The 23,028-nt window shown below is 44.6% G+C and overlaps 1 protein-coding gene and 1 long non-coding RNA gene across 4 annotated transcripts in view; one reads left to right on the forward strand and one right to left on the reverse strand.

The window, feature by feature from the left end:
- MARCHF3 (membrane associated ring-CH-type finger 3) overlaps window positions 1-23,028 on the forward strand; it is a 148,417-nt gene that overhangs the window by 117,545 nt on the left and 7,844 nt on the right. The window lies entirely within an intron of this gene.
- The window catches only part of LOC109250937 (uncharacterized), a 78,215-nt gene that overhangs the window by 22,371 nt on the left and 32,816 nt on the right, over window positions 1-23,028 (reverse strand). For both annotated transcript variants that reach the window (XR_008423905.1, XR_002073268.2), the window contains exons 2-3: window positions 20,095-20,182; window positions 3,023-3,117 (exon numbers count right to left, since the gene is read on the reverse strand). This is a non-coding gene — a long non-coding RNA (uncharacterized LOC109250937). The remainder of the gene's footprint in view (window positions 1-3,022; window positions 3,118-20,094; window positions 20,183-23,028) is intronic.

Genomic DNA, 23,028 nt, shown 5'->3' on the forward strand with positions numbered 1-23,028 from the left:
TTCTCAGCTGGAGGACAAATGAGAGCCAGGTGCAGGCATAGTTTTAAACAAATGACATTACTAATTGACTTTTCCTCTCTTACCAAAGGGCAGGCTTATACACACTGAGCTTTGCTTAATATTTTTATCTCGAGATAACCATGGATTTTTTTTCTGGAAAATCAGCAAAACCTGCCTATTGGGGTTAAGCATTCGGAGTAGCTTTACTTTATTTCTTGTTTGCACTCTTCCAATTGCGTTAATCATTACGTACCAGTTGGATCTGCCTTCTCATTAAGGCACGAAAATTCTATAACAGTGAATTTCAAAATCAACATCATAATAACAGCTTCTTGTTTGCTAGAGGAAGTGGTTGAAAAAGTCATTTATAAATGTTATTCGTCAGCACCCAGGGGTTAGCAGTGGTCAGAATCACTGTCATACCTCAGACTCTCACACTCTTCCATAAACTCCCCCAGTCCTTCCTTCAAAGTAAACCTCATCCTCCATATCTCCACTGTTGAGAAGACACTGCCCCATCCATTCCTTTCCTGCACTCTCCGCACCCAGCAGCTGGATGTTCATTTGTAACCGATCAGAAACCCAGGGTTTCTGTCTACGAGTTTCTACCCATCATGGCCAAAATCAAGGGACTGGTTCTCATTAGCACCTCCAAAGTGGGTATCACCTCCCCATTTAGCCACTGTCCATCTGGTGTCATGCCTCAGTTTCTCAGAGCTGCAGGACAGTGAACTGGGGGCTCTCCATTATATCCTTGGTCTCTATAAATACATTCAGAAGCTCTATCCCACACTTAAAAATGAGAGCATTTCATGGTACTTGATTTATAACTCAATAAGGTGACTCTGTGTGTGCCCATCTACTAACCTTCCTACCTCCACGGCCAGACCAAATCATTTAGTCTCCTCTGGTAAAATCACTGCCAATTTTATATCCTAATTTTTTTTTTTTTTTCTCTGCTAAGTAAGCCAGTATAACAAGAGAACTACACTGTGATCATCTGGTTTATTTGGATATGGGTGAATTTCCTCCAGTCCAGCTCATGTAAATCTCTTCAGGTCTGTGTCAATCAGCCAAAGCTTGAAAGGGAAGCGTTCAAACTGCACGTAGCAAAAAGGAAGAGCAGATAAGACACATTTCACACCTCCACAGCTAGTACTTCTGTCTTGTAAAGGCTACGTATTTTTCATTGATGATGGAAATTTTACCCAGTGGCAATTTGTCAGATAAAGTATCCCCAAGAATAATGACCTGGTAGAACGCAGTAAATAGACATCCACTAACCATAAAAGGATTCACTGAATGACCAGCCTGGGTGGTTTTATGGGCTCCTTCCTGCTCATTTTTAGTTTTCCTCATTTCTCTCTGTAAATTGAACTCTGATGCCATTCTTTTATAACAAAGGGAAAAATACAGAAACCCAATAAAAGTACCATGATGCTTTCCCAAAAACGTGTGCCTTGACTCCCAACTACCACTGTGATTGTGTATCTGATTGAGCAGTTTGCCAAGGAAACCCATCTTATTACGTGCAAACAGCACACTTGCAACATGAGTTTCCACTGATGGGAGTATCTGGCACTGGGCTTTCCTGAGACATGTATCCGTAACACCCACACTTTCCCAGGGGACTTATGAAGTAATAGATCAGCTCAGCAACGTCCTGATTAAAATGAAATAGCCAGGAAATGGAGCAAATCTGGGAGGGGGGGCGGGGGGGGGAGGCTTTCTGCGCTCTGATCTTCCTCTGATCAAGGAGACGTGGTGATTTTTCAGAGGGAGTGATTAGGTTTCCATACTTCTAGTTCCTTTACACAGACCCAGCTGATTGATAAGAACTGTATGAACAATTTAAAAGCTGTTCCCTGTGACTCAGAGGGTTAGCTACAATGAGACCAATAATGTTTTCACACAGATCAGTTACTCAGAACAGTGGGATGTAAAGCTAGGGAGAGGAGGATTAAGGGTTTTTTTTTTTTTCTCCCAAACTTTTTATTTATCATATATATATATATGTATACATACATACATACATATATTTAAGTCATTCGAGGAAAATGCTTCTAAAGAGTGCCCTGGATTCAGTATAATCTCCAGCTACACAGCAGGAAGCAGAGTTGGACTGCTGGGGAGAAACCACTTTGTACCTTGGCATTTGCTATTTACTAGGTTTAAGACTTCCCTCAAACCCTCTGAATATGTATGTATCAGACTTAGGCAGTGACATTGCTTGGCGATTTTCGATACATCTATGTATTGAATGGATGAGCTTTTGGTTTCTGAGTGTTCATATTCATTAGCAAACCTTTTTAGCATCGGGGTAATTAGGGAATGACACCATAGGAGATATAAAGGGATTAAAGGCGCTTCCCAGGCACGCGTACGACCTAATCCATCCCTTGAAGGCAGGCAGGCATGCTCCCCTCTTCATGCCAATTCGTGAGCGCAGCCTGGTAAGGGAGGTGGCTGGAGACCATGATCACTATACGTGATAGGCAGTCAGGAGGTGTCTGCTCATTAAATAAATGCAAGAATGGAGAACCTCCCCTCCCCCCACTTGCAAACTTTTTTCATACTTTCAGCCTATGGTTGTAAATCAAAGAAAGTGACACCACGTCTTTACGGCTCAAGTTGGACACAGCAGGACAAGATCTTACACAAGACACGCTAGTGACACAGCTTTTAGCTACAGGGCACGTGAGAAGATTCTGACCAATCCTGGCTCCCGCTCAGTCATTGGTCCTAAATCGGGTTTTGAGGAAGGACAGGCAATTGCAGCCCTGTGTGCATGGTGACCAGGTGGCCAGCAAGGGGAGAACATGCACTCCAGGACTCAGCAGGAGAGTGCTGGCCCAAGTTAGAAAGGGTCGGGAGTAGGGTGGATCAGGCCGAATGGGAAAAATTCAGGCCCGGTGAGCCTCTGCCAAGCTTTTAGGAATCCAACCACTGTACAAACACTGCACCATAGTCTTGGGGAGAAAAGCCCATATTGACCCTTGGATAGAGGAAGACATAGACTTACCATGGTTGCATTAGGTCACAATCCCTCGGCGAGGAAGAAGTGAGCCGGTCTCATGCACTGCCCTCAGACTTCTCTCTCCTACTCTGTGTCCTGTTCTGGAGGGACAAAAGGGATGACAAAGTCATATGCTGGCATCTGTAAAGTGGGAGGGAAGGACTTCGGTTGAAACCACAGAAGTTCCCACTTCTTTTTTTGTTTTTTTTAAGTGTATTCATTTTGAGGGGCGCCTGGGTGTCTCAGCTGGTTAAGGGTCTGACTTCAGCTCAGGTCATGATCTCACGGTTCGTGAGTTCGAGCCCCGTCTCAGGCTCTGTGCTGACAGCTCAAAGCCTAGAGCCTGCTTCGGATTCTGTGTCTCCCTCTGTCTCTGCCCCTCCCTGGCTCACACCCTGTCTCTGTCTTCCAAAAATAAATAAATGTTAAAAAAAAAAAAAATTAGAATGGAGACTGCTTTAAAAAAAAAAGTTTATTCATTTTGAGAGAGAGCAAGAACGAGTAGGGGAGGGGCAGAAAGAGAGGGAGTGAGAGAACCCCAAGCAGGCTCCACACTGTCAGGTGCCTGGAGCTTGAACTCACCGACTGTGAGATCATGACCTGAGCCGAAACCCAGAGTCAGACACTTAACTGACTGAGCCACCCAGGCGCCCTAAGAAGTTCCCACTTCTCACACTCACTCCCAGGCTGATGCCACCACCTGAGCTCAGGACAGGTGAGCGTGGGTTCCCCCTGCTCTGCCCCCCAGCTTACTGGGCCCCTCCTAATGTGCGGCAACTCTCTCAACCGCTCCAGATGAGGCTAAGGCCTCACAAAGCAGAGGAAGGACTCGTAGCGTGAAAGACAAGGAAGTATCCATTACCAGAAAGGGGAGTGTGTTGAGGAACCTGTGTATATGTTGTGGACAACAGAGCGGAGGCCCTCCCACTGAGAAATCCATGCCAGTGACCTTGCCAAGCGGGGCTTAATGTCCCATCTCTATAACCCATGTTGGGCTGGCCACTCACGATGTGCAGGGAGACCTTGGACAAGTCATGGCTCATCTTTATGCCTTAGCTTCCTCCCCAGTCAAGAAAAGCAGAGCTCACACACTGGCTTGCCCAGGTGTGCTGTCAATCAACACTTTTTTTTTTAAAGAATCTTTTTGGGGTTTCTTTATTTATATAAAGAGAGACAGAAACAGCATGATCAGGGGAGGGGCAGAGAGGGAGAAGAGAGAGAATCCCAAGTAGGCTCTACGCCAGGAGCACAGAGCCCAATGTGGGGACTGAACCCACAAAACCGCGAGACCATGACCCGAGCCAAAACCGAGTCTTGCTTAACCGACTGAGCCACCCAGGCGCTCCTACACCTTTTTTATAAAGGAATTTGAATATCCCTAGATCTGATGAGTGATTGCAGTTCACCCGGGCCTTACCTCTTGCTCGCACCCACCCGGCCCTCTTCGCCCTCTTGCATTAACTGCCTGCCATTTACCTTTGATTGCAAAACTGGGTGATTTCTCCCACCTTTAAGAGCTTTCTGTGTGCATTTTTTTCTACCAGCATCTTTCTTTCTGGGTAGTAGAGACCGACCCCAAGGATATCCCTTCTGTCGTGCCCACATTATAAGTGAGCTGAAGTGGCTGGTTCAGAATCACACGGCAAATGAACCACGGAGAGACGGTGTACCGGCATGGGAGGGGTCAGGATAACAAGAGTTCAGATACCTTACACCTGCAGCCACCGTTAGCATTGGCCAGGCGCTTCCTTAACCTCTGGTTAAGGTCTCCGGATGGGCCACCAGCCTGCACACAGGCTTGGGACACCATCTTTGGTGCCAGCGGTTGAGATGACATCCCAGATGACCTCAGCCTGAAATCCTCCACCTGGTGGTTGTTCTGTCTTGAACTTTCCTCTTGGTGTCGGTGGCTAATTTGGCAGTTGCTTCTTTACTTAAAGCTTAGTTACAAAGAAGCTGTTTTAAGGTAGCTATTAAATTCACAGCTTGCTTCATTAGAAATCACTTCATTAAAAAAGCAAGCCAACTGAAGTGTTCACATGGCCGTGCCAGATGGAAGTGAGCTAAGTGCTTGGTGCCTGTGTTTTCAGCCCATCCACTGCTGGTGCAGGATTAATTTGGAGGGAAAATCCAGCTCGATGCATAAAAAGAATTACATGACCAGATTCTATTATTTTAAATTGTACTGATCCTCGCGGCGAACTCGGTTTGAAATACAAATTAGCATCCATGTTCGCAAGAGGACCTCTGTCGGTCCAGCCCTGCTCCCTTGCACTGGCTCACTGAGGACCTCGAGAAGCCGAGACAGAAAGAGGCAAAACACCAAGAGTTGCTTCGCCCAACTTTTTAGTTTCAATTCTGTGTTTTTATAAAAAAAAATCCAAAGGAGGACAAAGAATAACGTGTCAAACAGGAGTGTCTCCACCACCTAGAATTCACAAACCTTAGCGTTTTGAGAGCAACACACCTTTCAAAGGAACAGCTTCTTTGCGGGGGTCGGGGGGGTGCAGAGAGAAAATGTCTGTAGTCTTCACCAATTCCCCCTTAGGTGTTCTCAAACACAGGAGAAAAGGGAGCCAGGTTTTCCTTAAACACATCTGGGCCAAGAATAAGAGGAAGTAAACAAAAGGAGACTGATAAGCCCGTGAGATTCTGGACCCTTTTAGCTAACTCCAAACGTGAGAACAACTAGCCCAGCCAGCGTTGGCCACTGAGAGGTCCGCTTCTTTCAAAGGCACATGATTAGAAGTTATTCCGTGGGAGTTCGGAGTGGTGGTGGGTGGAGGTGAAAATGTCCCTGGGCAGCTGGCAGGAGAGCTGCGTAAGGGGGAGTCTGAGAGAGGAGCAACGCGATGTCACTGAATGACTAAAGCTGGTGGTAATCATCTCTCCCTAAGGTCTGCCAAAATAACAAGGCGCATTTAGCTCCCGGGTGGGAGTAAGAGACACCAGCCTGAACGGAAAGGAGACATTGATTGCGTACCCCCTGGCCCAGGTTTCAGGTGCAGAGTTAGACTATATGCACACAGCCCCCCTGCCGAGGGCTCCTGCCAGCCCCTGCTCTGGTCTCTTCAGTTTTAAGTGTCAATAACTCCAAAGAAAGAATACGCATTATTAAACAAATAATAGTGTGAAATATTGCAAGCGGTACATGATTATAGTTAAATGCTGCCTGATGGACAATTGTACTCGAATGAGCAAAGTGGAGAAGGGTCTTCTGTTAGGAAGTGGGAGATCAGTGGCTGTTCATTCAGAGTGATAGTCTGCTCTCTGCCTGTTGTCATCAAAAACTTTGTTTTTTTCAGAATAGGCACAGATCTTGACGTGACACCCAAATACAGGGGCATTAATTGATTTCACTTTGAGTCCACCTGTTTCTGTCCCGACGGTGTTCACCTCCCAGAGTTTTCTTCTTATTAAATTATTTCCCCTTTTTTAAGGGAAAGGGAACTATTCTATGCCATACCGTTTCTATACCCATCTTATTTCAATGTCCGCATCCGTATAAAGATACGATCCCTGTAACAGATAGTAACCCATTTTGTAGGTAAAGAAACTGAGACTCTGAGATGTTAGGTCCCTCTTCAGAGATCTTTTTTTCCCCTTAATGTTTATTTATTTTTGAGAAAGAGAGACACAGTGCAAGCAGGCAAGGGGCAGAGAGAGAGGCAGACACAGCATCCGAAGCAGGCTCCAGGCTCTGCGCTGTCAGCACAGAGCCCGACGCAGGGCTCGAACGCACAAACCAGGAGATCATGACCTGAGCCGAAGTCAGACACTTAACCAACTGAGCCACCCAGGTACCCCTCCCTCTTCAGAGATCTTAAACACTCTCAGCCACAGGGCAAGTGGAGAAGGCAGAAGAATCTAGATCTCCACAGCCCCTCATCTGTGCTGTCCCCACCATGCCTGGATTCTTCTGTCTCAGCTGGAAAAGTACTCCCTCTCACTTGCTCGTTGACATGCATATGCACAAGCACACACAGAGCCAAGGGCTTCTTCCCAATTGCCAGCCTTTCTAAGAGACTAACTGTATGGATGATTAAAGCTCTGATCTCCTCTTGACACTGAATTTGTCTGTTAAACCTAAAGCGGTTACAGGGTGGGAAGGATGAACACAGGATTTTTAAGGCAGTCAACCTTCCCTGAAGAATGGTGGGTGCGTGTCATTTTGCATTTGTGCAGACCCATACAATGAACAATACTAAGAATGAACCCTAATGTAAAGGACAGGACGACTCTGGGCCATAACAGTGTGTCCATGTAGGTTACTGACTGTAACAAATGCACCACTCAGGTGGGGATGTTGATAATGGGGGAGGCTGTGCATGTTGGGAGGGCAGGAGGCATACGGGAACTCAATTTTGCTATGAACCTAAAATTGCCCTAAAAAATAAAGTCTGTTAAAAACACACACACAGGGGCGCCTGGGTGGCTTGGTCAGTTAAGCCTCCGACTTTGGCTCAGGTCATGATCTAACAGTTCATGGGTTCAAGCGCTACGTTGGGCTCAGAGCCTGGAGCCTGCTTCAGATTCTGTGTCTCCCTCTCTCTCTGTACCCTTCCCCCACTTGCGTTCTATCTCTCTCAAAAATAAATAAATATTTTAAAAAATATTTTAAAGCAAAACCAAGCAGAAGAACAGACTTGGGCTGGTTCTGAATAAGAGCTGGGATTGTGGAATAGCATTCCTTCTTTGTGCCTCTTTCTGCCCTAGTCTGATGTAGTCTAAGCTCTTAGGTACAGCAACCCGTTAGGAGCTAGAAAAGTTTCTTCCTTTCCAAGGACTTCACACCCCTTCTTTGTTTCTTCTCATCTGGTTACTCCTTTTCAACATTTGAGTCTTCGTTTTACTGAGTTATTATGTCACCAATTTCTTCTGAGATCTCTCCTAAGAGAGATGTCATTAGAAAGCCCGGTGAACACAATATTGTTCACCTTTTCCCTCCTTTTATGAACAGTTGTGAAGGTTAATCACTCATAATGTGGTCGCCCACATTTGTGAGATAAATGTCTTTAAAGACTGTCATCTAGATCTTTCGGGTTGGTAAAACTGGTTTTGCAACTCATGAAGGAAAACACCGGCTTTTCTCTTGAATTATTTGTATAATTGCCTCAATTCTTTGCTTCCCTTCCCTGACAGGTGCAGCAGATTTGGGGAAAGATAAGAAAGACCCTGTCAGGTCCTGTAGCTTGGCTTCCCTCCTTTATTTTTCACTAACTGTGTATTTCTCTGCCTCATCAACAGCCTGCCTGTATGCTTCAGATAGGACCCTGTGATATTGTCTGATAAAACTTTTCTTTGCAATCCATTATTACAGAGTTGGATAGATTTACACTGCAACGGATATGTGAGAGGAAAGTTAGGACTGTATATGCATAATGTGAGGGAGAGAGAAGATTCTACTGAAGCTTTTAGTTTACTGAAAAATGGGTTTAATTCTTAGATGTGCCATTTATGAAAACGTGTAAGATGTGTTTGTGAAGAGTGAGCTCAGATTAAAAGAAGGAAAGGAGGTGTGCCTGAGTGGCTCAGTTGGTTAAGAGTCCGACTCTTGGTTTCAGCTCAGGTTATGATCTCACAGTTGGTGCGTTCGAGCCCAGCATCGGGTTCTGTGCTGACAGCACGGAGCCTGCTTGGATTCTCTCTCTCTCCCTCTCTCTCTGCCCCTCCCCTGCTTGCTCAGTATCTCTCTCTCAAAGAAATAAACTTTAAAAAGAAGAAAAGGAAATATTTTCTACTCATCACTTGATCATTACTTCACTTCCAGCAATACTATTAGAAATGGGAAGCTGGAATAAATGGCAAGGTTCAAAATCTTTTGGGGCTTGGAGGAAAATATAGGCTAATATAGTATATATAAAATGCTGGCAGGTGGTTGCAGCAAGAATGTTATAAAATAGAATTTATAGGCATTTAAGAACTTCTATCTGGGAAGAATCAGTAAAAGCAGAAATTGAGAGACAAAGAGGAAATAACCACCATCCTAGAAAATCATGCCACCCTTCCTATTTTCCTACTTGGAAAGACTTCATCTTTGCATGAAAAGTAGGAGATACCAGGAGGAAAGGCATGAGAGATGGGAGAATAAAAGCATTCTAATGTTCTTCTAAGCACTGACGTATCTGCTTTAAAATCTATGACTCTCATGTTGAAACCCAGAAGTCGTGCATTCACCAAAATAAACACGTTTTCAGCTGTTGGGAAAACATACCTGACAGATACCTATCTGAAAAATAACCCAATTAGATGAAGATGTGGCATGGCGAAAGGAAATGCCTACAAACGAAAATCCACACGGGATGGTAAGATTCTTTAGGGGAATCTACAAGACACTTCAAATTATTTTTTACCCAGGGAATTTTCCAGGTCTCAGACTTTTTAAGCAGCTTTAATGAGATGTGATTCATATGCCATACAGTTCACCCATTTAAAGTGTACCATTTGGTGACAGGGTATTCTACTAAACTATTTTATGTCTCTATGGATTTGCCTATTCTGGGAATTTCCTAGAAATGGCACCCTACAGTATGTGGTCCTCTGTGATTGGCTTTCTTCACTTAGCATAACATTTGCAAGGTCTAGTCTCAGACTTTATAGAAAATGTATCTTAACCGTCCTTGCTATTATTTTATATATTTTTGATTCTCTCCTGATATCCTCCTTAATATACGATTCCTACTTGTTATCATTGACTAGTGCTTATCCTGTACCCCTGTTCTAGGAGCCTAGTACTCTATTTGCAGGGGGCCCTAGGTGGTTCAGTCAGTTCAGCATCTGACTCTTAATTTTGGCTCAGGTCACGATCCCAGGGTTGGGGGATAGAACCTCACATTGGGCTCCATGCTGAGCATGGAGACTGCTTAAGGTTCTCTCTCTCTCTCTCTCTCTCTCTCTCTTTCTCTCTCTCTCTCTCCACTGCCCCTTTCTCCCACTCACTCTCACTCTCTAAAATAAAATAAAATAAAATATTAATGTTCTATTTGTGTATACAGCCATGTCCATTTTAGGAAGGAGGAAAAGGGCACACACATGTCAATGGTCCTTTTTCCTCTTGAAGTTGTGCCTTTTCCCCATAACAGTCTATGAGCTGAAACCCTATTCGTTTTTTAATCTTTTATTGTATGGAAATCATATGGCACATTGATTTTTTTACATTGTCTGAATTTTTTCCATCTTTGCTCAATATAAATCCTTTTCTTTCTTTAAGCCCATTAATTTAATTTGGTCGCTTTCATGATTCTGCTGCCCTGCAACTATACAATTAATTTTTTAAATATCACATTTTGTGCCCTAGGGCAATTTTTTTAAACCAGTGTCTAAGGAAAAATTACGGCTTCTCAGAAGCCAGTCAAATCCTACTGCCCACATTCTTAAATTTTTCAAAGCTCAGAAAGTTGAACTGGACCCAAGCAGTGTCTCAAGACAATTTAAGGAAATGCTCTGGAACAGCATTTCTTACCCTCAGATATGTTTGAGAATTTGATAAAAGCTTGAACTGTCTCCTCTGAAATGCACAGATGTCTAGTGCTCAAATACAGTCTCAAAGGGGGGGGGTCGCAGGTTTTCCAAAGCCCTGCGCCCTGGTCAAAGACCCCTGATCTGAAAAGACAGTTACATAAACTGCAAAGGAACATGTAGGATTTCCCAAAGTGTCTCCCACACCTTTAAAATGTTGTGTGTGTTTTATTTATTTTTTTTAATGTTTATTTATTTTTGAGAGAGAGACAGAGCACAAATGGGGGAAGGGCAGAGACAGAGAGGGAGACACAGAATCCAAAACAGGCTCCAGGCTCCGAGGTGTCAGCACAGAGCCCGACGTGGGGCTCGAACTCAGGAACGGTAAGATCATGACCTGCACCAAGGTCAGACGCCCAACCAACTGAGCCACCCAGGCACCCCACCCGTAAAATGTTTTAAGCAAGAAAAGCAAGTGAAATTTCTCAACACTTGGCTGCAAACTCCCTCTTCCATGAGGAGGCTGCTTTATAATTCTGTGGGTGCCCCAAGAGTGGATATAATTTGCTGGTCTGGAGGGGGAGAGCCAGTGATTCAGTTATGCATATATACAGGACTGAGCTAGTTATTAACTCAGGCTCTTCCATGGTTGGCTCGGTTCCGCAAAGGGACATACTGGGGGCACATGTCTCAGGATCACTCAAGCTAAAAATGTATGTGTGTCTCCCAGCTGGAGAAGCGTTTTCCCCCAAAACAACAACTATGTGCATCCAGCCGGACTGCTGCTTGCCCTTCCATAAATGCCAGTCCTTGATGTCATGACCTTTGTCATTTGAACTGTTGCCCCTACCCCTTTAAGAATGTCTTCCCTGAAGACAGCTCTGTGAGTATTTGTAGCAAAACGGTCTATAAACATTGAACATAATCAAGAGAAGCGACGCCAGCGAGTGGAAAACAGGGCCCTCCCCTCATATCCCACCAAGGCATATTTTTGCCTCATTATATTCAGGGCTCTGTAACCAATGAAGGAGATCCAAACAGTCCAGAGGAGTGACAAAAACAGGTGGCTGGGTTGGCCTGGACAGCCAGAGGGAGACTCTCTAATCTAGATGTGAGGAGGCTCAGGAAGGACATATCTGAAATCTTGAAAATCATGAAGAGCTTAGACAATGTGCACAGGGAGTGGGCAGCAACATCTAAATTGCTTGCATGCTACGGGGCTACCTTTGAAATTTGAGGACAGGGCATTTCAAACAAAAATAAAGAGGTATCAGCACATGAACTTAGGCCACTGGCTCAAAGGGAGCCCTGAGAGGTTCCAGATCCAGTCACCGCTCAGAGGCACTGCACGTCAGCAAAGTCGGCTGGGCCATCCTATATAGTTGGGGTCCTTTTCAGCAACAAAACACCGGGCTATAGGGATTGTGACTCTAAAAGTTCCTCTGTTTCCGCAGTTTCACGGTTCTTCCATCCGGCAGAAATCTTCCCCTTTCTCAAAGTGCCGCTGTTCTTATTTCAGGCGTATGTGGCCCTGGTGAGACTGTGCCTTCTGTTCACAGTTCTACAGGTACCTCATGTTTCACTACAACCCCTCCACCACACTCTGCCTGAAGAGTTCTTGCACTCATATCCTCCCTCACTCCCTCGGAGGGACACCGATTTTTAAATGTGGTCCCGTTTTGACGACCTGGTTTTGAATTTGGTTTCTCTCTATTCCCTCTCTCTCTCACTGTTCCCAGGGATCAAGATAGAGATTTGTTATCCTTGTTCACATTATCCATCATAATCTCAGCTTTTGTTCAAGACTCCAAATGGGGCTCTTACTTGGTCCATTGTCCAGGCACCTTTTGCCCTGTGATCCTGTCCTTCTGCTGGAAGTCATTATTCGAAGCTTATGGCCCACAGCAGGCCAGAAGACAGGGTGCCAGATGCCAGCAACTGTACTGGATGCAGGGCCAGGAGCCCCAAAACAGCCAAAAGAAACAGGGCTCAGGGACCTGGGGTTGCTGGTGGGGTCCTGTTGATAACAGACTACACAGTATGAGACCATTGCCTCCCAGAAATCATTTCTATTTTGGGCACTATGCTTGTCAAGTACTAATTTCTTCTAGAAACTTCTGTTTTCTTGTCCTCCATCCTCTCTTGATCTTGTCTCCTTTTGTCTCTGGCTTCACATTGATCACATATGCCACACAATCGTGCAGCATCCTCTCATATTCTGGATAAGCAGTCTCATTTGGCTGTGATCACGTCTGCACAGGGATGATCTAAAATAATTAGAGCAAAATGATTCCCATTTTGCTTATATCTGAAGTTGTGAGTGAATATATGAAATTACGCTGCCATCTAGTCCTGCTGTGCGGCTCATCTCCTCTTTGGAAAACTTCAAACCGTTGATGTCGGCATGTGTAGCGTTTGTTTTAAATAATGCCAGAACCAAATTACAGCGTCTCAGGTACAAATATGGTATTTATGACGCATTGTAGCCCATTAATTGGCTTACTGGCCTGAGTCCTCCAGGGACTGTCACAAATCTCCAGGGTGCCCTTGAATGTGACTTATGCTTCAGCCAAATCACACCTGTGAATGCCAGAGCAACTGCTCTAACCGTGTGTCTGTGGCAAAAAATTACTTTACGGTGTTTGACCAGTAGAGTCAGGGTGAATGGTCTTTATGTACATAGGGATGGATTTCAGTTAAACTCATCCTGTTTCCACTCAAAGTGATCCTCTGAGTCAGGAGGATTTATATTCTTCTTCAGCTAATATTTATCAAGCACAAACTAAGTATTTCAGGAAGTGGGAATTTTATAACTGTGAACACGCCAGAAGAATGTTATTATGTACTAAGAGAGCTTACCTGCTGGGGAGAAAGACATGGGATAAACAAATGAATTAAAAGGTTATTTCTGATGGTGATAAAAGTTATAAAGAAAGAAACAAGTTGTTGTAAAGAGTAACATGGTGAGAGAGTGCATGGTGATTCGTGAAGTCCTCTCTGAAGAGTGATCTTTGAGTAGAGGTGTGGCCAAGAAGGAGCTGGCCATGGGAAGGAGAGTACTAGACAGAAGAGAACCCCTGCAGAGGTCCTCATGCTTTTCTGAATCAGGAAGAAACATGGAAAAAGAAGGAGCATTGCTTGAGAGATCAAAGGAACCAGATTCCAGGTGCCTAAACTTTTCCATAGAGGACCCACTGGCAGTCTATTGAAGTCTGTGGATCCCTTCTCTCAGATCATGTTTTTAATTACATAAAATAAAAAAACGTAGGAATACAGGGAAAACCCATTACATTATAACACAGCGATCAAAGTATTAAAAAGACAAAAGCTGGGATATAAAATCGAAGTGCTTCTTTAACACATTCTGTGGCAGATCTAATAACCAACCATGAAGGAGCAATATGTCAAGATGTCTGCAATAGTTTAATGGGATGGGAAATAGCTGTGATTTTTTTATTGATCACAAAGCCACAAGTGCTGCTCCAACCCATAAGATCTTCTGCATAACTCAGTGAGATGCCAGATTTCAATTAGAGGCTGTGAAAATCCCCCCAATCACAGATCCCATGAATCCTGTCCTTGGACTGCTTGGGGGTCTGCGGAGCCCAGGGTACAAACACACAGGGCTTGTGGGCCGTTCAGAAACCTTACACTACATGCCCTGGGGAGCCGCCAGGGAATTCTAAGCAAGAGAAGTGATGTGAGCTTGCTGCTGTGCAGACACTGGATTCTCGGATAACAGGAACAGGAGGGTGAGGAGGCAATTATGTGGCTCAGAGGAGAGTAGTGGCTTGGAAGACTAGTGACACTGGAGAGAGAGAGAGACGCGAACGAGTTCAAGATGTATTCCAGAAGAACCAACGGGACCTGCCGATTGGTTGCGTGTGGGGGGTGGGGCGTCGAGGAAGGATGGGGTCGAGGGTGTACACCAGAGCCCCCAGTATTGGTCTTGCCACGCCCAGGTCTGGGACAATGTGGGCGGGAGCTGGGTGATGGAGGTGAACCCAGTGCTCCATTGTGGACCCTGTCAAGTGTGAGGTGTTGCTTGCACAGATGGAGAGACGTTTAGGAAGCAGCGAACGCACAGCCCGAGCTCAGAAGACGAAACACACAGTCTCTAGTTGAACCTGATGTTTTGAACAGAAGTGGGAACTTGAGCCAAAGAGAGACGGTCTTGCACCACTCCCTTCGAAGCTGAACCTTCCTCACCCCTGTGAGAGGGACTCCTGTTATTTTACTGCCCCCAGAGAGGCGAAAAAACTGGATGAGGGTCACACAGCCTTTGGGGGAGCCAACAGGGGAAACTAGAAGCAGTCTCCTGTCTCCTCCGGCTACTTCCCCAGCCTGTAGGGGCAAAAAAATTAGGATCAAGATTTCATGCAGTTATATGTGAAACTGACACTGTATAGCATTATACGTCCATTATTACACTTCAACTAAACATTTTTTAATGTTCATTTATTTTGAGAGAGAGAGAGTGTGTGCAGCAGGGAGGGGCAGAGAGAGAGGGAGAGAGAGAGAGAGAGAGAGAGAGAGAGAATCCCAAGCAGGTTCTGCGCTGTCAGCAACATGGGGCTCAATCTCACCAACCGTGAGATCATGACCTGAGCTGAAATCAAGAGTCAGATGCTTAACTGACTGAGCCACCTTAAGCATTTTTTTAATAAAAAAAAATTTGGGTAAGATTGTATGTAGTGCAAAAGCAAGCTGAAAGAAAGTTGAAAGAACATTAGGCTGGAGATCTCAAACCCTGGCTCCTCTGCCCTGTAACCTTGAACAAGTACCTCAACATCAATGAGGCTTAATATCGTAATTCAAAATGGGAATAACAACACCAGCTGGCGTTATTAAATTCAGTGAAAGTATCTGGCACATAATAGTCACTCAGTACATATTTTTGGTTGAACCGGGGTTGTATAATTTTTAAATGGGCATCTGATATTGTCTCGTTCTCATGTAGTTCAAGGTAGTAAAAAAAAAAAAAAAAAAAAAAGGGAGAGGGGTATAAAAAAAAAGATAGTAATTGTGACTAAAACACTAGAAAGGACCTTAAATAATTTAGTGTATTTGTCATGCTATCTCATGACCTATGGAGAAATAGATGGCATTCCACAATTATTTACATCTCAGGGGGAAAAAAAGTTTGAACAGAAAATACAGGTTTTACACATAGCAACAAAACAACATGTAGATATTTCTCTTGGAAACCTACAAAGAGCAAAATGTTCAGGAATACCATCTCCCGTCCAGAAGGCTGAATGCAGTGGACCTCAGGACTTGATGTCTACTCACCAACAAAAGTGTCTCCTTACCAACCAATTTCATTGGTCTAACTCATATTGTAAGATCATTTCTGGTCAGGGGTCCTGGCATCCAGATGTTTGCTCATTCACTTTCATTAAGCATCGACTGCATTCCAGCACTGTTCTTGGATTGAGGCATGCAATAATGAACAAAAATGAAGTCCCTGTCATCACAGAGTTCTCACTGAAGTAGGGAACAAAATGTAAACAAGGGAACAAATAAAGAGAGCACCTTTTCGGAGAGTGCCATGTGCTCTGTAGAAAATAGAGCAAGGCACTGTTTATAGGTTCAGGAGTGTTTGCAATGCTAAGTTACCCTCTGAGCTGAGACCTAAGTGATCGGAAGGAGCCAACCGTGCAAGAATGTGGACAAAGCCTGCCTCCCATACGGGAACAGCCACAGGTAAAGGTTGGAAATGAAGGGGGAGAGGTGGTAGGAGACTTAGAGAGGTAGGCAGGTGTGAGGTCAGGTCTTCTTGTAGTCCTAGGTCAAGAGTACAGACACAGTTCTGACCACTGGAGAGCCTTAAGCAAAGGTTCAAAATCCTCTGACTGATGTATGTACAAGGTCTCTCTCCCTGGTTTTGGAGCTGGACTGTAGGGAAGCCAGAATGGAAGCCGGGAGGCTATTGCCTCCCAAGTAAGAGATGATCGTGGCCCGGGGATAGAGGCAGTGGACGTGGGAAGAAGTGCACAGACTCCAGACTTATTGAAGGTGGTGCTGATAGGACTTCCTGGAGGGCTAGGCACAAGACAGAAAGGAAATGGATGGCTGAGCGACTGGGTGGGTGGTGATGTCATTCACTGAGATGGAGGAGACGTGGAGAAAAGAGAGGTTGTGAAGTTAAGTACTAAATCAAGAGTTCTGTTTCGGACGGATTGAGTTTAAGTCGCCTGTTAGTCATCTAAGTGGAGATGTTGAGCGGGCGGTTGAATATGCGCATCTGGAGCTTTGGACAGAGGCCAAGGCTGGAGAAGGACATTTTAGGATCATGAGCAAATCCTCTGTGAAAATTTCATTGGAGGCGCATTGCTGTGAGCAATGTCCGCATCCACTGATGGATGTCCCAAACAAGCATCTCCTCAGCGCCCCGGCATCGGAATTTCTTTCTGTGAGACTTCAGCTGTCCTGGAAATTGACTGACAGACTGGAGTTCAGGGATTGAGAACACCGGTAGGAGTATGTTTGCTTGTTTTTGTTCTCTTTTGTGCCTCCATTAACTGAAATGCATGGTTTTCATGTTTCACGGTCATTTCTAAATCATGGAAAGGACCCATCACCTACCGTCTAATCACAGCACTGCCCCTTCCACTTCGCCGCTCCCCAGGCAAGCAAGACAGCTTAGTGTAAAATGAGTTGGGCTTCAAAAATAAGACCCATCCCAAGGAAGGTAAGCCCTTGGTTAATAACTCTGCCAAGTGTCATATTAACAAGAGACACTCAAGCGGATAAACCCACATGAGACAACATTGTGAGACCATGCCTTCTTTTTCTTTTTCCTCTCCATAAATTTGTGGTGGTCCTATCAGTTGTTATCCCTTCTATCAGTTTCTCCCATTCTCGTGATGGTTTCTCATTAAGGAGATTCATGGGGAAGGCTGTAATCGATCAGAGCTATTAGCCACCAGAGTGTAATCTGGTTCTAGTACAAACTGACCTGCAGGCTGTCCTATCTACCTTGAGGATTTAAGCCGATTAACTCGGAGGCTGGGAGGCAGAATCTAATGTCCTGTAGCACTGCACCCCCTTTGCCCCTACTCCCCAGGAAGGGATTTAACAAATTGACACTGTAATTATATACGAACCCACAGTTACTCCACCTTGAAAGGAATCACTGGTGCCCGGCTCACCTTGGATGTACACTTATGGCCAGTGAGTGATGCTGTGTCACCGGTGGAATGATACTTTCATTCCCTCTGCTGTCTATGGCCCTACAGTGCTGATTACCATGGGGCGGGGCGGGGGGGGGGGGGGGTTCTGTTTTGTTTAGATGGTTGGTTGAGTGGTTGGTTTTTGTACGTATTTCCAAGAGCAGATCCATCTCCGGGTTCAGGAACGAGTTAGCGATGGGAATGAGATCGCCACAGAAAAATAGGCAGCTCAGTGCCAGGGCTTTTAATGGCGCAGTCTCCCTGCTTTACGTTTCTGATGGAACCAGAGAACAGAAGGCCGGAAGGGTGCCCAGGTTGCCGACAGATCCCCTGGCGGCCAAGGAGGTGAGCCGGCCAGGTGAGAGATGCCAAATAAATTAGTATTCTCAAACATCGGCCACAGCTAACCCCCAAGTATAAGCAGAAGACTAATGTTAAACTAAAGCCTCTTCAAGAATGATGACAGAGGGGCGCCTGGGTGGCTTGGTCGGTTAAGCGTCCGACTTCGGCTCAGGTCAAGATCTTGCAGTTCGTGAGTTTCAGCCCCACATTGGGCTCTGTGCTGACAGCTCTGAGCCTGGAGCCTGCTTCGGATTCTGTGTCTCCCTCTCTCTGCTCTGCCCCCGCTCATGCTCACGCTGTCTCTCTCTTTCTTTCTCTCTCTCAGAAATAAACATTAAAAAAAAACTAAAAAATAAAAAAAGAATGACGACAGAACAGATTGTTTTGGAGCACAGTCTTTAGAGCTAGAGTGCATGGACCAGAGCCAACACCAATCTTCTCTGTGCCTCAGTTTCCCCATCGGTAAAACGGTGGTGTAGTGGCACCGCCTTCAAAGATAATCGGAGAGTAAAGCAATTACTTCATGTGGCATATAAAAGAGTGCTCTGCATTTCACAAGGTGTGAGTCAACATAAGCTCCTGTCATTGATTTAGCATTGTAAACGCTGAACGTGCGAGATGCCAGTGTTCTAAAGGGTCCACCTCAGGTCAGATCGGGTGGCAACACAGACACACAAACAAACCTGCCATTCTGCCGAAGCCTGCTCTTTTATTAAATGTTTGGGAAATGAAGATACTGCTACAGAATAGGTTTAATATTCTGTGTATAATATGTATAACTGATTAGAGAGGCAGGAGACACAGAGGAGCAAAAAACCACAGTGAACAATAATTGAGATCAGCCCTTTGTCTGTTATGAATTATGCCAAAGTGAAGCTGTGATTCAATGCCCACAGATTGGACTGCATTGTGATCTGGTAAGAGAATTAACAAAGAACGGAATAGTAGCCTGAGAATATTTTATAAAGTCACCTGGCCAGCCAGTCCTTCACCTACCTGATGAAACAGTAAAATGGCAGGATTTACCATATCCCACCTCGCTGAAAGCTTGCAAAAAATCTAGTGACGGCGTGTGCACACACACATACACACAAGTGCCATATGGTGCAGAAAGAAAATGTAAGCATGGAAATCAAGGAACAGCAAAGTGAGGCTGGTTTGAATCCTACCTCTGCCACCTACTTGCTGTCTACCCTTAGGTCAGTTATTCTTTGTTCCCCAGTGTCGGCCTCTGTAAAATGGGGATGATGTTAGCACGTGCTTCAGAGAGTTATTGCAAGGACTCAGTGAGATAGTGCATAATAAACTCAGATTTCTAGCGCCGAGCTTGCCCCAAACATCTGTCAGTACTATTGATTTATTTTTCTTTTTATTTTTTTACTGCTATAGTTTGCTAAGCACTAGCTGGACAGCTCCCTCCCTCTTCCTCACTCAGGGTCCCCCTCTCTCTTTCCCAATGTTTCGTACACAACTAATACATACATGTGTAGCTACATGGCGAATCCATGTTCATTCTATAAAATACATACAAAGTGAAAAAAATTAAAGGCCATTCAAAATTAAAGGCTATTCAAGAATAGCCACTATCTTGCTGGGTATCATTCTGGTCTTTGTCTGTGTAAATCCACTACATCTTTGTAGGTGTAAATGTCTGTGTGTATGTAACTATCTCATCATATATACAGGATCTTACTACACATTCTGTCCAGTAGAACTCTTCCTGCTCAGCAGTACATCATGTCAGGAAATATAAAACGCGCATTATCATTTGAAATTACTCGGTGGTATTCTGTTCTAAGTAAATTCCATAATTTATTTTGTTTTCCTAATTTATTTAGACATCCCCCCTCTTGCTGGAAATTTGAGGTGTAATCAGATTTTCTCGGTTATAATCTCTGCTTGTATCAATATCCTGTTATCGACCAACTTGGATGCTTTGACAGACATTCTTACTGTGACAGAGGGCAGGGTTTTTCTCAGCAACAGATACTACCAGTGGCCCTGTTCATGGGACTTAACATTTGTGTAAAACATAAATGACACCTGGAATTCTGAAGAAGTCACCGATTTTGACATAATGCTACCTAGGGTGTAACTTCATACCTGGGCACTTGGCTGGCTAAGTTGGTACAGCATTCAGCTCTTGATCTCAGGGTCATGAGTTCGAGCCTCAAGCTGGGCACAGAGCTTACTTTAAAAAAGAAAAGAAAAAAGAAAAACAACTTCATACTTAAATATGACCCAGCAGCAAACAACATAAAGAGTAAGTTGAGCAAATTTATATGACTCATGGTCTGGATTCTGCACATTAACTATAAATATATATTTATATATATACATTTATAAGCATACATATATATGTATATATTATATGTATACATACAATACATACACATATATATTATATACATATATATATACATTTATAAACACACATATATATTTATAGCTAATAATGTGCAGAGTCCAGATTTTGGGTGATAATATATATATAAAAAGGCCTGAAAATTTTTCAAGAATATAGAAAATCACCAGCGCCTGGGTGATTTTGTCAATTAAGCAGCTGACTCTTGATTTTTGGCTCAGGTCATGATCTCACAGTCGTGGAATCGAGCCCCATGTTGGACTCCATGGTGAGCATGGAGCCTGCTTGGGATTCTTTCTCCTTCTCCCTCTACCCCTCCCCTGCCAACACTCGTTCTTATCTCTCTCTCTCTCTCTCTCTCTCTCTCCAAATAAATAAACATCTAAAAAAAAGAATATAGAAGATCAGAGCACAACCAGAAACTGAGAAACCGGGAACCAGCATTAGTAATAATAATCTTGCCTTTGTAATTTATCTTACACCAGACAGAGATAACTAGTGATTTGTAATTACCTCCTTCCACACCTGAGTCATTTCACTGGGTCATGTTAAGGGCCACATAGATAAGTAAAATTCTAAATTAATTTTCGTAAAATGCATTCCGAATTCCCAAGCAGCAGAAATTGAGGAAAGTCTTTGCCAGTGAGGTCGGCTTGTCTGTGAACATCTGTTGCATATTTACTGAGAATTTCCTATGTTCCAACAAGGGAGGCCAGGCTTCCAGATCTGCTTCCAGGGAAAATCTGCAAGGGGAATCAGGTTGCTGCGATTCGAGCAAAATTGTTTAACGATCTGGATTTCTGCATGTCTTGCAATTTTAATATTTTTCGAGTATTTTACTGATAGGACACCTGAGCAAGAGGGGAGAGATGTGAGTCCTCTCCTCAGTTTGACCTCTGAATCACCTGGAGCGATCATTTAACCTCACTGAGCCTCCATAAAATTAGGATAATCGTACCTGATTTCTCCTTTCCACCTCACAGCGATCGATATTCCCAGTGTTTAGGCAAGAAAATGTTAATTAATAAGAGCTCTTTGAATTTTTCTGAAGCTGCTGAGATGTGTAAGGTAACATGACAACAGGCAGCAGGGTCAGCATCATTCACACTTGATCACTTAGGGATTTATGTGAAATTTTTTATAATGCTGTATTTATATTCACAGACAAGTTGCCTCCTCATTACTGAGCTGAGGTTGACTTCTTTCAGCATCTCAGCACAATGGTAAGGTGGGTTGTCCCTGGAAACTGGTATGTTGGGCACTGTGGGTCATTTAATATTGGCCCCAGGCAAACACTCAAGGAAAGGGTACCTTTCAGAAAAGCTCTTCCTTGCCTTTTACCATCTCTCCCCGCCACCAATCTCCTCTGGTCACTCCCTGAAGCTTTTGCTGGCCCTTCCATTGCTCTATCCTCACCTTGCTTCCTCTGTCTCTTCCTCCTGTCCTTGACCATGGCCTTCCCTTTACTCCCCACTGTGCACCATCTACTCTCATATCCCCTGTCATGATGCTTTCACTCCCACCAATGTTTCTGTGGGAACTGCAGCCCTGGCCATTTGGAATGTGTGCTCAGCAGCCCACAGTGCTTCCATTTGGGGGCCAGCCCACGGCACCGCTAAGCCCCCGTACGTTTAGGAAACAAGATGGAAAACAGACTCAGCCTGCGTCTCTTGCCACTCCCACCCCTAACTGTGCTCAACCCCCCCTCCTCTGGACCCTTTGGGCACAGCCACTACTACATGGGGTAGTGAGGCAGGGGTATTTGGAGACATGTTTCAATGCCAATCTGAAGAAAAGCCACCTGACCTCATTACTGTCGTGCACCGACACCCATACGTAAGCATGACTTTTCCCAGAATGGATTATGGAGAACATTTCAGCAGGCATTCAGCAATTCCCCAACTGGGACAGCAACTCTGTTCCCCTCCTGTAGGAATTCTCCTCTCTGGTCTTTCAACAACCACAAAGTTTTGCCCACCCTTTTTTGGGGTTGACTCAGTCAAGAGGGCAACCCAATTAAAACGTCAGGGAGCACCCTAAGGAGGAGGTCCAGGGTCCTAACAAGGAGGGGCATCACTCAGTTCATGGAGTCACATGAGTCACATGAGTCTCACTCTGTGGGGGATCCCCAAAACCACCGTCAGGCTCCATGATTGAGTAGAAGGACTCACAGGAATCAGAAAAGCTCTTTTACTCATGGTTACAATTTATTACAGCAAAAGGACACCAACTAAAATCAGCAGAAGGAAAGGGTGCATGGACGGGGTGAAGTTCAGAAGAAACCAGGTGTGACTTCCCAGGTGTCCCCTCCCAGTAATGTCACACAAATCTGCTTAATTTTTCCAGCAACAATTTGTGACAACACATACCAAGCGTTATCAACCCAAGCCTTGGTGTCCAGGGTGTTTATTGGGGTCGGTCACATAGGCATTCAGCGCCTGCATGACTGACCTCAGCTGCTCATATTCCAGCCCCCACAGCGAACATAGGTGTTCAGCATAAATCACGCTGTTGGCATAAACTATTTCATTATACTCTTACCATATGGCCCAAGGCCTCAGGCAAACAAAGACACTCGTAAAAGGCAAAATATTGCCAGGACTCAGAGCTCATTTCTGAAGAGCCAATCTTGGAAACGGGTCTTTCAGGGGAACATGCACAATTTGAGCCAA

This window comes from Panthera pardus, unplaced genomic scaffold (assembly GCF_024362965.1).
Source record: "Panthera pardus isolate Hobbes unplaced genomic scaffold, ASM2436296v1 HiC_scaffold_2, whole genome shotgun sequence".
NCBI lineage: Eukaryota > Metazoa > Chordata > Mammalia > Carnivora > Felidae > Panthera > Panthera pardus.